Genomic DNA, 10,211 nt, shown 5'->3' on the forward strand with positions numbered 1-10,211 from the left:
TCTCTTTATAGGAAAATCTAAAAGTTTAATTATTTTAATAAAAAAATTTTGAGAGTTCAATTTCATCAATAGATAAAAACCAAGTTCGGTCTTTTTAATTGAATAAAACGATATTTTCAAGTGTTCTTATTCTTCCTAGAATTTCATTAACGTTGTGGAACTTGTAAAAATTTTGAGTTTTCTATCTTATGTTTGTATATGTAAACACAATTCACAAGTTTACTTACATTAACCCAAAAGAAATTATTATGGCCTTCGTAAGTTTTCTTAATATTTTTATGGGAAAAATTTTATTTGACAAAAAAATATAGTGTATGAACTCTTTGATCATACTTGTAGAATTGTAGATGTCACCTATCAAGGGTTTTTTTTTTTTTTTTTTAAAGGATTTATTAAGAATCATGGGTATCTCAATCTTTTCATTGAATAAGTAGATTAAATACATTCATGCACATCATCACATGCTTCCAAATACATTTCTTTTCGGCCTTTGAAATATTATTAAAAGTGAATCAATTAGCATAATATTTCTTTGAAATATTATTCCAAATACATAATTATATCTCTCTCTAACCTTAAATCAATCTTTTTATCTCCCCATAATAAGTTCTAATCACCTCATTTATGGCACCAAAGAAACGGTTCGTTCTCATTGGGAAGAAGAAGAAGACACATCTCAAGAAGAGGAAGATGATGAAGAATATAAACCCACTGAAACAAAGCCTCTTCCCCAACTCCCTAATATTTTGAAAAAACTATTTCCCCCTAATCCATGGTCGATCTCTCTTGACCTCTTGACCATGGGAGAATTCATTCTGTCCATGGGATCCATTATTCCCACGGACAGGAGCGCCAATGAGTCTAATCCCTTTTTCGGCCCAAAAATCGTCGTTTCTGAGTCTAATTTCAACATAAATCAAATCTACATATTCTATAACACAAAACCTCTCAAGAAATTAAACCAAAACAACCAAGAATCAAAACATTTTATGCATTGCTTAAAATTGGAATCCTAAAATTTCAAACCTCAAAATCTCCCTCAAATCTCAATAATCTTAACAATCAATTAATTCAAACAAGAGTAAGAAAAATGTACTAACCTTCTTTATCATTTTCGATCATTAAAAAACACGAAAATCGATGAAAATCCCTTCGCTAATGGAAGGCCTATTGGATACCCATGGGAGACGCGAAATTCTCTGATTTTGTACAATGAAACCATGGGAAAATAATGAGAAAAATATGTAAAATTCTTGGTTTATTTATAAGGGCAGTTTGGTCATTTCACAAAAGGGGGCATTTTTGCTTAAACCTAATTGTTTTAGGTAATTTTGCTTAGACCCTCTTAATTTAGGGCATTTAATATAATTTCTTTTTTTTTTTTAACATGGTTTGATTTTGGGTAAAATAATATTATTTATAGTAATTTAGAGTTAGGAGTGAAAAAGTATTTTTAGCTCAAACCTTGGATGCAGAAATGTTATTTAGTCTTATTAATTTGATATAAACTTTTATATATGATAATATAAAGTCAATTTATTGTTTTTTAACTTGAATGATGTATGTAGAATTTGAATGTAACACGAGATTTTGCATGAATATATACTTTTTTTCGACATTATTTGATGGTTGTATGAGAACTAAGTCAAATTTATTTATAATTAATTGTTAATTGTTAATATTGTTTCACTTATTAATGCACAACTATCTATGTCTATTTATCTTCAACTTTGATCAACCTTTTTCTCTCCCTTTACAACTATCAGATAGGACTATCAATTCAGACGAGTAAGGTAAGTCTAAGGTCAAATTGTTTGGTTTGAAAAATTTAGTTTCAAGCTAAACAGAATTTGAATCTTGGGCGACCTTAAATAAAAAAAATTGTCTATTAAATTATTAAACTTGAACTTTAATAGAGATTGTTCAGGTTTAGGCCTAAGGGGTTCAAAAATTCTTTGTAGTTAAGGGCATATTTGTCATGTTTTCAAACCTTCTAGAAATTCTAAGGGTGTTTTTGCAAAGTTTTTTAAGTTATAAAATGGGTTAGAAATAGACCTAAAACAAGCTTGAACTACAAAAAATTTTAATGAACTAGATCTAAACAAAAAATCTTTGGCCTAAAGCTTGAGTCTGAATTTTTTTTACGAGCATCAATTTGAATAAGTCAACCTTACTTTGGTAGGCCTGATTGACAACTCTAGGCACCAATATTTCCACAACACCAACATTCAATAGGCCAAACGACTATTTCCCACCCATTAAGTTTTCAAAAGTTAAATTTCCGAATATTAACTACTTTTATTAATGAATTTTGTATAAATGATTGTTTTACCTTTTCATTGAAGTTATGAAATTGTTATTAATACTAGATATAAATGTCAAATTACCAATATATATTTACTAATTTAAAATTTATCATTTAGGACCCCTAATAAAATTAAAACGCCACCAACTTTAGAATATTGTATTTTGTTTAAATCTTTACGAGTTTAATTTTCATTTTTGAATCTATTGAGGAATATATTAAAATTTTAAAATTTTTAGAACAATTTAAAGTTTTTTGAATTTCAAAAAGACCCCTAAAATTTTTATTAATAATTCTATCATTTTCAAAAATTAAATTCATCCTCTAAACATATGTCATTTTGAAAGAGAAAAATAAAATTAAAAAATCTATGCAAAATGACCATTTTATCATTTCACTTCATAGAATTCTCTAATGAAAATAGATGATATAATGGGTAGGAATCTAGCTTTTTGAATCTTTAAGGATGTAAATTTGACATTTTAATAAACCTTGGATGTAAAACGTACTTTGGCCAACTATGTTATATGATATATAAAATTACGATTTTTTTAAAGGGGAAATTATAATAAAAGGCCAAAATTAAGGGGGTCTAACAAAATTGCCCAAAATAATCAGGTTAAAGCAAAAATGCCCAACTTTTGTGAAATGACCAAACTGCCCCTATATATAAACAAGGAAAATTTTCATATTTCCCATGGTAAACTTCCACGGTTCACTATGCAAATCAATAGATAAATCGTGCTCTTTCCACTGTCCCACGGTCAAATAGATTTTCAACGATTTTCGTGCTTTCCGACAATCGAAAATGGTAAAGAAGGTTAATATATCTTCCTTAATCTTGTTTGAATCAAGTTATTGTCATATTATTGAGATTTGAGAGAGATTTTACGGTTTGAAACTTTAGGGTTTCAGTTTTGAACAATGCTTAAAATGTTTTGATTCTTAGGTGTTTTCGTTGAATTTGTTGAGAGGTTTTGGGTTATAGCCTATGTAGATTTGATTTATGTTGAAATTAGAGGCCGAAATGACAAATTTTTGGCCAAAAAATGCGTCCAAAGTAATCGACAGTCCGACCGTGGGAACAGTGTATCCCACGGTCATGACGAATACTCCCACAGTCAGGAGACATTGACCATGGGTTAGGGGGTTAAGTAGTTTTTTTAAAACATTAGGGAGTTGGCCGTTAGAGATTAGTCCACGACAGGTGTTTCTGAAATTTGTCATGTGACAGTGGGTTGTTGCCGTGAATACTGTGGGTTGGGGGGAAAATTTTCTTTTTTGAAATTGCAGGGGCGCTAATAGATTCGAAAATTACTGAGGGGGTAAGGGATAAATATTAGACCTGTTTGTAATAAAAATTTTCTCAGGGGGTAAATTGATATTTTTCACATATAGGGTTTCTCAACGTGTAGTTTTCGAATTTTATATCCGTTTTTTCTGTTTTAGGGTTTTTCAATATGTAATTTTTGAATTTGAGATTCAGTTTTTCGATTTTTGTGCCTTTTGGACATATTTTACGATGTAATAACGTAATTTCACTCAATATTTCGATTTTCTCGTTTATAAAATATATTGACTCGTATTTTTGAATTTCAATTTTGTTTTTCCAAATTTCAACGTTTTATGATATATCGACTCGTATTTTTTCAGATTTTCGAACTATTTTTTCCATTAGTGGCATTCTTACGTATTTCAACTGATAGAGTTTGATTTTTAATTCCGTTTTTTTTTATTGTTCACATTCTATGTGATTTCAACGTATAGAATTCGAATTTCATTTTTGTTTTTTCAAATTTTGCCGTTTTATGATATATCGACTCGTATTTTCCAGATTTTTGAACGATTTTTCGATTGTTGTCATTCTAGGGTATTTCAACGTTTAGAACTCGAATTTTAGTTTCGTTTTTTCGAATTTCACCATTTTAAGATATATTGAATCGTATTTTGAAGATTTTCGAACAATTTTTTGATTATTAACATTTTAAGGTATTTCAAAGTATATAATTCGAATTTCAGTTCCGTTTCTTTGATTTTCGTTCTTTTAGGATATATCGATTTATATTTTAATATTTTTGAATAATTTTTCGATTGTTAACATTCTATGATATTTCAACGTGTAGAATTCGAATTTTATTTTCGTTTTTTCGAATTTCATAGTTTCAGGATATATCGACTCGTACTTTCCAGATTTTTGAACGATTTTTCGATTGTTGACATTCTAGAGTATTTCAACGTTCAAAATTCAAATTTTAGTTTCGTTTTTTCGATATACGCTCTTTCAGGATATATCGACTTGTATTTTCCAGATTTTCAAACGATTTTTTGATTATTGACCTTTTAGGATATTTCAATGTTTAGAGTTCCAATTTCAGTTTGGTTTTTTTGATTTACTCTCTTTCAAGATATATTGACTCGTATTTTCCAGATTTTTAAACGATTTTTCAATTATTGACCTTTTAGGGCATTTCAACGTTTAGAGTTCGAATTTCAGTTTCGTTTTTTTGAATTTTACTGTTTTAGGATATATCGACTCGTATTTTGAAGATTTTCGAACGATTTTTCGCTTATTGACATTTTAAGATATTTCAAAGTATAGAATTCAAATTTTAGTTCTATTTTTTTGATTTTCGTCCTTTTTGGATATAACATTTAATTTTTCAAATTTTCGACTGATTTTTTTATTGTTACCATTCTATGGTATTTCAACGTATATAATTCGAATTTCATTTTCGTTTTTTCGAATTTTACTGTTTTAGGATATATTAACTCGTATTTTTCATATTTTCGAACAATTTTTCATTTGTTGATATTCTAGGGTATTTCAACGTTTAGAATTCGAATTTCAGTTTTGTATTTCTGATTTACGCTCTTTTAGAATATATTGACTAGTAATTTTTAAGATTTCTAAACGATTTTTCGATTATTGACATTCTAAGGTATTTCAACGTATAAAATTTGAATTTCAGTTCCATTTTTTTATTTTCACTGTTTTAAGATACTGAAATCTTATTTTTAAAATTTTGTTATTTGCTTTTTGATTGTTTTCTGTTTTTCATCTTTCTATGTTTTTTTATTACTACATTTGTTTACATATTTGCTTTTTATGAATGTCTTACGAATTTTTAAAATTTTTGCAGGATATTTCTCGCAAAAGAAAACGTGTTGAAGGCCAGCTGTGAATCCCCGATGAGTCCAGACACTTCTGGGCAAATGTGATAGGTCGTGCACAACGCATCGCATTATCTAGGATTACTTCTACACTGACCCCGGATCAGTTATGACTATTTGAGAGGACATGTTTCGGGTATCTCATTCGTTTATCTAAAACTAAATTCTCTAGGATATTGGTTCATGCATTTCTACTACGACAGCTACATCAGCCCTCTGCCAGAGACGAGTTTTGGTTTAGGGTTAGCGGGGTTGATGTGAGATTTAGCCCGTTTGAGTTTGCTCTGGTGATAGGCCTTTTGTTTAGTGGATGCACTGATATTTTTTCATATATTCCTCGCTCCTCCTGACATAAGATCAGGGATACGTACTTTCGAGGTTGTCTGAAGGTGCAGTATCATGACATAAAGCGTGTTTTCTTGTCGAGGTTGTCTGATATTTTTTCATAAGGCCTTTTGTTTAAACGGTAAGAGTCCATGCATTGAGGTCAATTTCCCCATACGCCCAATGTTGACAATCATAATTAATAAGAATGTACACCTGTAAAAGAAATAACAAAAAGTTAGTATATAACATAATCTTAATTAAAGATGTGTAACTGATTATATAATTTTGAACTTTTTAATTACTTTGTCAACTCTCGCCTATGCAACGTATCTCATATCCCTTCCCTGTTCTAACAGCTGTGGACATATCCCTTCAATATGATCTAGTAATAGTCGAGGCCATTGAAGGTTGTCACAATCAACCACTTCTCGATCCTGTAAAATACATGGTAGCCAACCATCCCAAAACGCATCAACACATGTCCAATTAGCATTTGGGTAGGAATGGGCAACATCACCAAGTAACTATCCATATGCTAAAAAAACAATATAAACATATAATTACTTTGTTTATAGTAATGACAATGTACAAATATAATATAAAAATATATCGATAACTTAGTCACATCATTCGTTAGCCATTTCGTTTCGGTGCAAATCTCATCCTACCAGTCAAGCTTCTTACAAGGCCCGTGCAAATAAGTTAATGTTGTGTCATTATTGTCGGCGTTATCATACCATTGGTCAAAATCAATATTTGTTGGTTGGTTCCCTTCCCGTGCCCGATGTTGTCTCATAGGATCTGTAAAAGGGTTGAGTAGTATCTGCCCCTTCTTGATAATTCTTCCCCGTAATGTCCTTCGGGTATTCGACTGAGGTTGAAATAGTGTCTCCACAGGTCTATGCTTAGTGATCACCTCATAATAATCAGGCGCACAAACATCATCATCCTGGGCGACCTCAATAATGACCTTCGCTGACTCATCCTGTGTTATCACGAAAGATTATTATAATATAATTATCATCGTTACATTTTAAATGTTAAACAAATGATTTTTGGACTTACTAACCTCATATCCAAGGGTGGCATGAAACATACGTTGCATCTCACACACTTTTGTTTCAATGGACGTTTGTCGCTCTTCAAATTGTCTAAAACGTTCTTCCACTGTTTCCATAAACCCACGTAGCATTTTCTCAATATGAACATATTCAGTAGTAGATGTGGGTGCAGTATGTGTAACATCGGGGGATCTTCTTATCGTTTCACGAGGGGACATTGATGTTCTATGTGTGGAACGACACTCTGATCTAGTAACCGGTGGTGGAGACCATCCAGACATGCTTGGACTATGTATAGGTGTGCTTTGACGTATGGGGTGAGGAGATTGGATTGCACCGCTAGATTGAATAGAGATACAGTTATCATCAAATTCATCTGTGTACCCCATGTAATCCATAACCTCTCTAAACCAAACTGATTGCTTCTCCTCAACAGATGGAATTAAGACAAGAGTGACAACATTCTAACAAATATTTTAATAAATATATCAATTTTTTATATATAACTAATTAACTTGATTTTTTATGTCAAAAAATAAATTAACATACCTAAAAAGTTCCAAATATGCTGTTCACAAGATCCCACCCCGGCCGCTCAAGTGACTTCCATCTCAACATGCGAGGGATCCTATCTTTGGACTTGCAAGCTACGAAACCCCTCAGGCTACTGAGAGTTTCATATATCCATATCTGCATCCTATATAAAGATAAAATTTATGAAATGAATATGCAACCCAAAAAAGTAAATAATATAAGTCATATTTATTTATAAGGTTACCTAAAATGCAACTGTAAATCCCATCAATGCATAACCTTGCACTGGAATGTCTGGATCGTATGCTCGATGCTCATTCATAACTTCTTCATATCGTTTCTCCATTTTTCGACTCATTGATTCTGCAGTCAACCTCCAAACCATAGTCCCCTATGGAAATCTATTGAAACTGTCCCAATCATCTACTAACTGCATTATATGTTCTGACACCACTCTTCGGTTCTCTGCTCCCAATAATCCATAATGTATCAGATATAATACAACTATTTTGACCGCATCTTCATCATTGTCTCCCCATGCCTTAGATATGAAATTTTTACCTAAATCCCCATGAGTCACTGATTTACCAATTCGAAAGTATTTGTTTCTAAAATTCAAAGAATCTATGGTTATGTAATCAATTATATCTGATTCTGTACTAAACCTCAATCCAGTAATCATAGCAAACTCAATCGAACTAAATCTATAATCGACCCCATTTAATCAAAACCAGAACACTTTTCCCAACTCACCCTTATTTACTTGTCGAAATAATACACTATGTAATAGGGTTGAACTATATTCATGCATTTCAAGATCCAAAAAACGTCTAAAACACGTTCGTCTAAATAATATTTTATGCTCTCTAATATGTTTCACCGTATCCTTGTGACTACCAATATTAATGGTAACTCTAATCATGCACATCATGAAATCGCCTCTCTCTCACTTGATTATTAATTGGAAATTTTTGTGAAATCGAGTTTAAAATGAAATGAAATGTTTTTAGTTTCATTCAATAAAGCTTAAATTTAAATAGTTATAAAGCAGATTTCACATTCTGTAATTAGCATTTTGCGTTACTTTGCGCGCGGTTTGCATGATGTTTGCACAATATCTATGCGATGTTTACGCAGTGTATGCATGTGGATAATCAGTTTACGCAGTTTATGCGCGCATTAGCGCGGTTTGGGAACGGACAGTTTGCGCAGTGTATGCGCGCCTTGCGCAGTTGGCGTGGTTTGCACAGTCGACATGGTTTGTGCAGTATGTGCGCTTTGCGCGATTGCACGGTTTGCACGGTGGCTCTGCAAATTTGCGTGGGTTTCATCTTTCGACGGCTGTGCTTTCAGACATCCATTAACATCAAAACTACATCATTTTATACCATTCAAAACATTCAAAAACATATATACATAAATCGACAGATTTTAGGGTTTCACTGTAAAAACCCTACCCACCACCGTAACCACCACAACTAATGCACATTCTCAACAAAAATAATTTTTTCATCCAATACATCCCAACACTAAACCATCTTAATAAATTATTTACACTGAATCATCAATTTATCAACAACATTAAACCAAATAAATAAATACAAATGATAACTAACCTGTGAAGACATTGTTGGTTGATATATTATCGTTGTCAGTGCCGCTTCTACTGCTTTTAGGATATTCGCCAGTGATTCTTGCTCAGTGTTTTCAGATTTCTTATTTCGGCCTTCTCTTTTTCGTTTTCGGCAAAAGTAACTTTGAAAGTGATTGACTTTGGATTTTATTTGGTTTTTCAACATAAAGGTAAAATGGGTAAAAAAAATATGGTTTGCTTATTTTAGTAAAACTTTTCTACGGTGGCCTAAAAATATATAAACGCTTATAATTTTTCTTATTTTAATTAATTTCCCCACTTAAAAATATATAATAAGAGATTTAAATGTTATATTACAAATTATTAAGATTATATTAATTATATTTTTAAAATATATAGGGTGAATATACTAGTTTCCTAAATAAGATTTAAAAAATTATGCATTTATTCTTAATGAGTTTTTTTTTTTTTAAATATTGACACTCCATAATACACATCCATTATAATATTTGAAGAAAATAACGTAAATATTTTTTGACTATTAAAATTAATAATTGATTTTGACAAATAGGTGGGGAATTGACTTTTTCAAATAAAACAGATGGAAATCTATCATTTAATCAAACCATGGTTAGGAAATAGTCATTTGACATAGAATTGAAAAGAGAGAACGACTACTTTTCATCTGAACTATACAAAAATGATAAATAAATCATCTTTAAAGTCGAATTCCCACCTTTTGTTAGGTATCATTTGTGAAACTCTTTAATTTTTATAATAGACATACTAAAAAAAAATACCCTTTATTATATTTAGTATTTATTAAAATTAAATAGCATTTTCCCCTTACTTTATTACAAACAATTTTTGGTAGACATTCATCATTGATGACCCTTCAATTGCACCAAGCCAATGTGTTTAGTTGGAATCACATCATATTAGAGTGATTTTGACAAAAAAATGCATAAGAATGACATTATTTTGGATGTAATTCTTGTTAAAATAGCATCAGAATAGTGCGGTTTCAACTAAATGGTGCGATTTTGATTAATTACGCATAATTCAATTATAATTTTGGTTTATTTTTTAATCATAAATTTAATTGTAATTGATATAGTTATTAGTTTGAGACTAATCGAAGTTAAGATTATGTTTTTTTATTTATTTTTAATTGAATAAGAGTGTTTAAGTGATAAATTATAAACTTTATTTATATTTT

This window comes from Mangifera indica, chromosome 8, assembly GCF_011075055.1.
Source record: "Mangifera indica cultivar Alphonso chromosome 8, CATAS_Mindica_2.1, whole genome shotgun sequence".
NCBI classification, from domain to species: domain Eukaryota; kingdom Viridiplantae; phylum Streptophyta; class Magnoliopsida; order Sapindales; family Anacardiaceae; genus Mangifera; species Mangifera indica.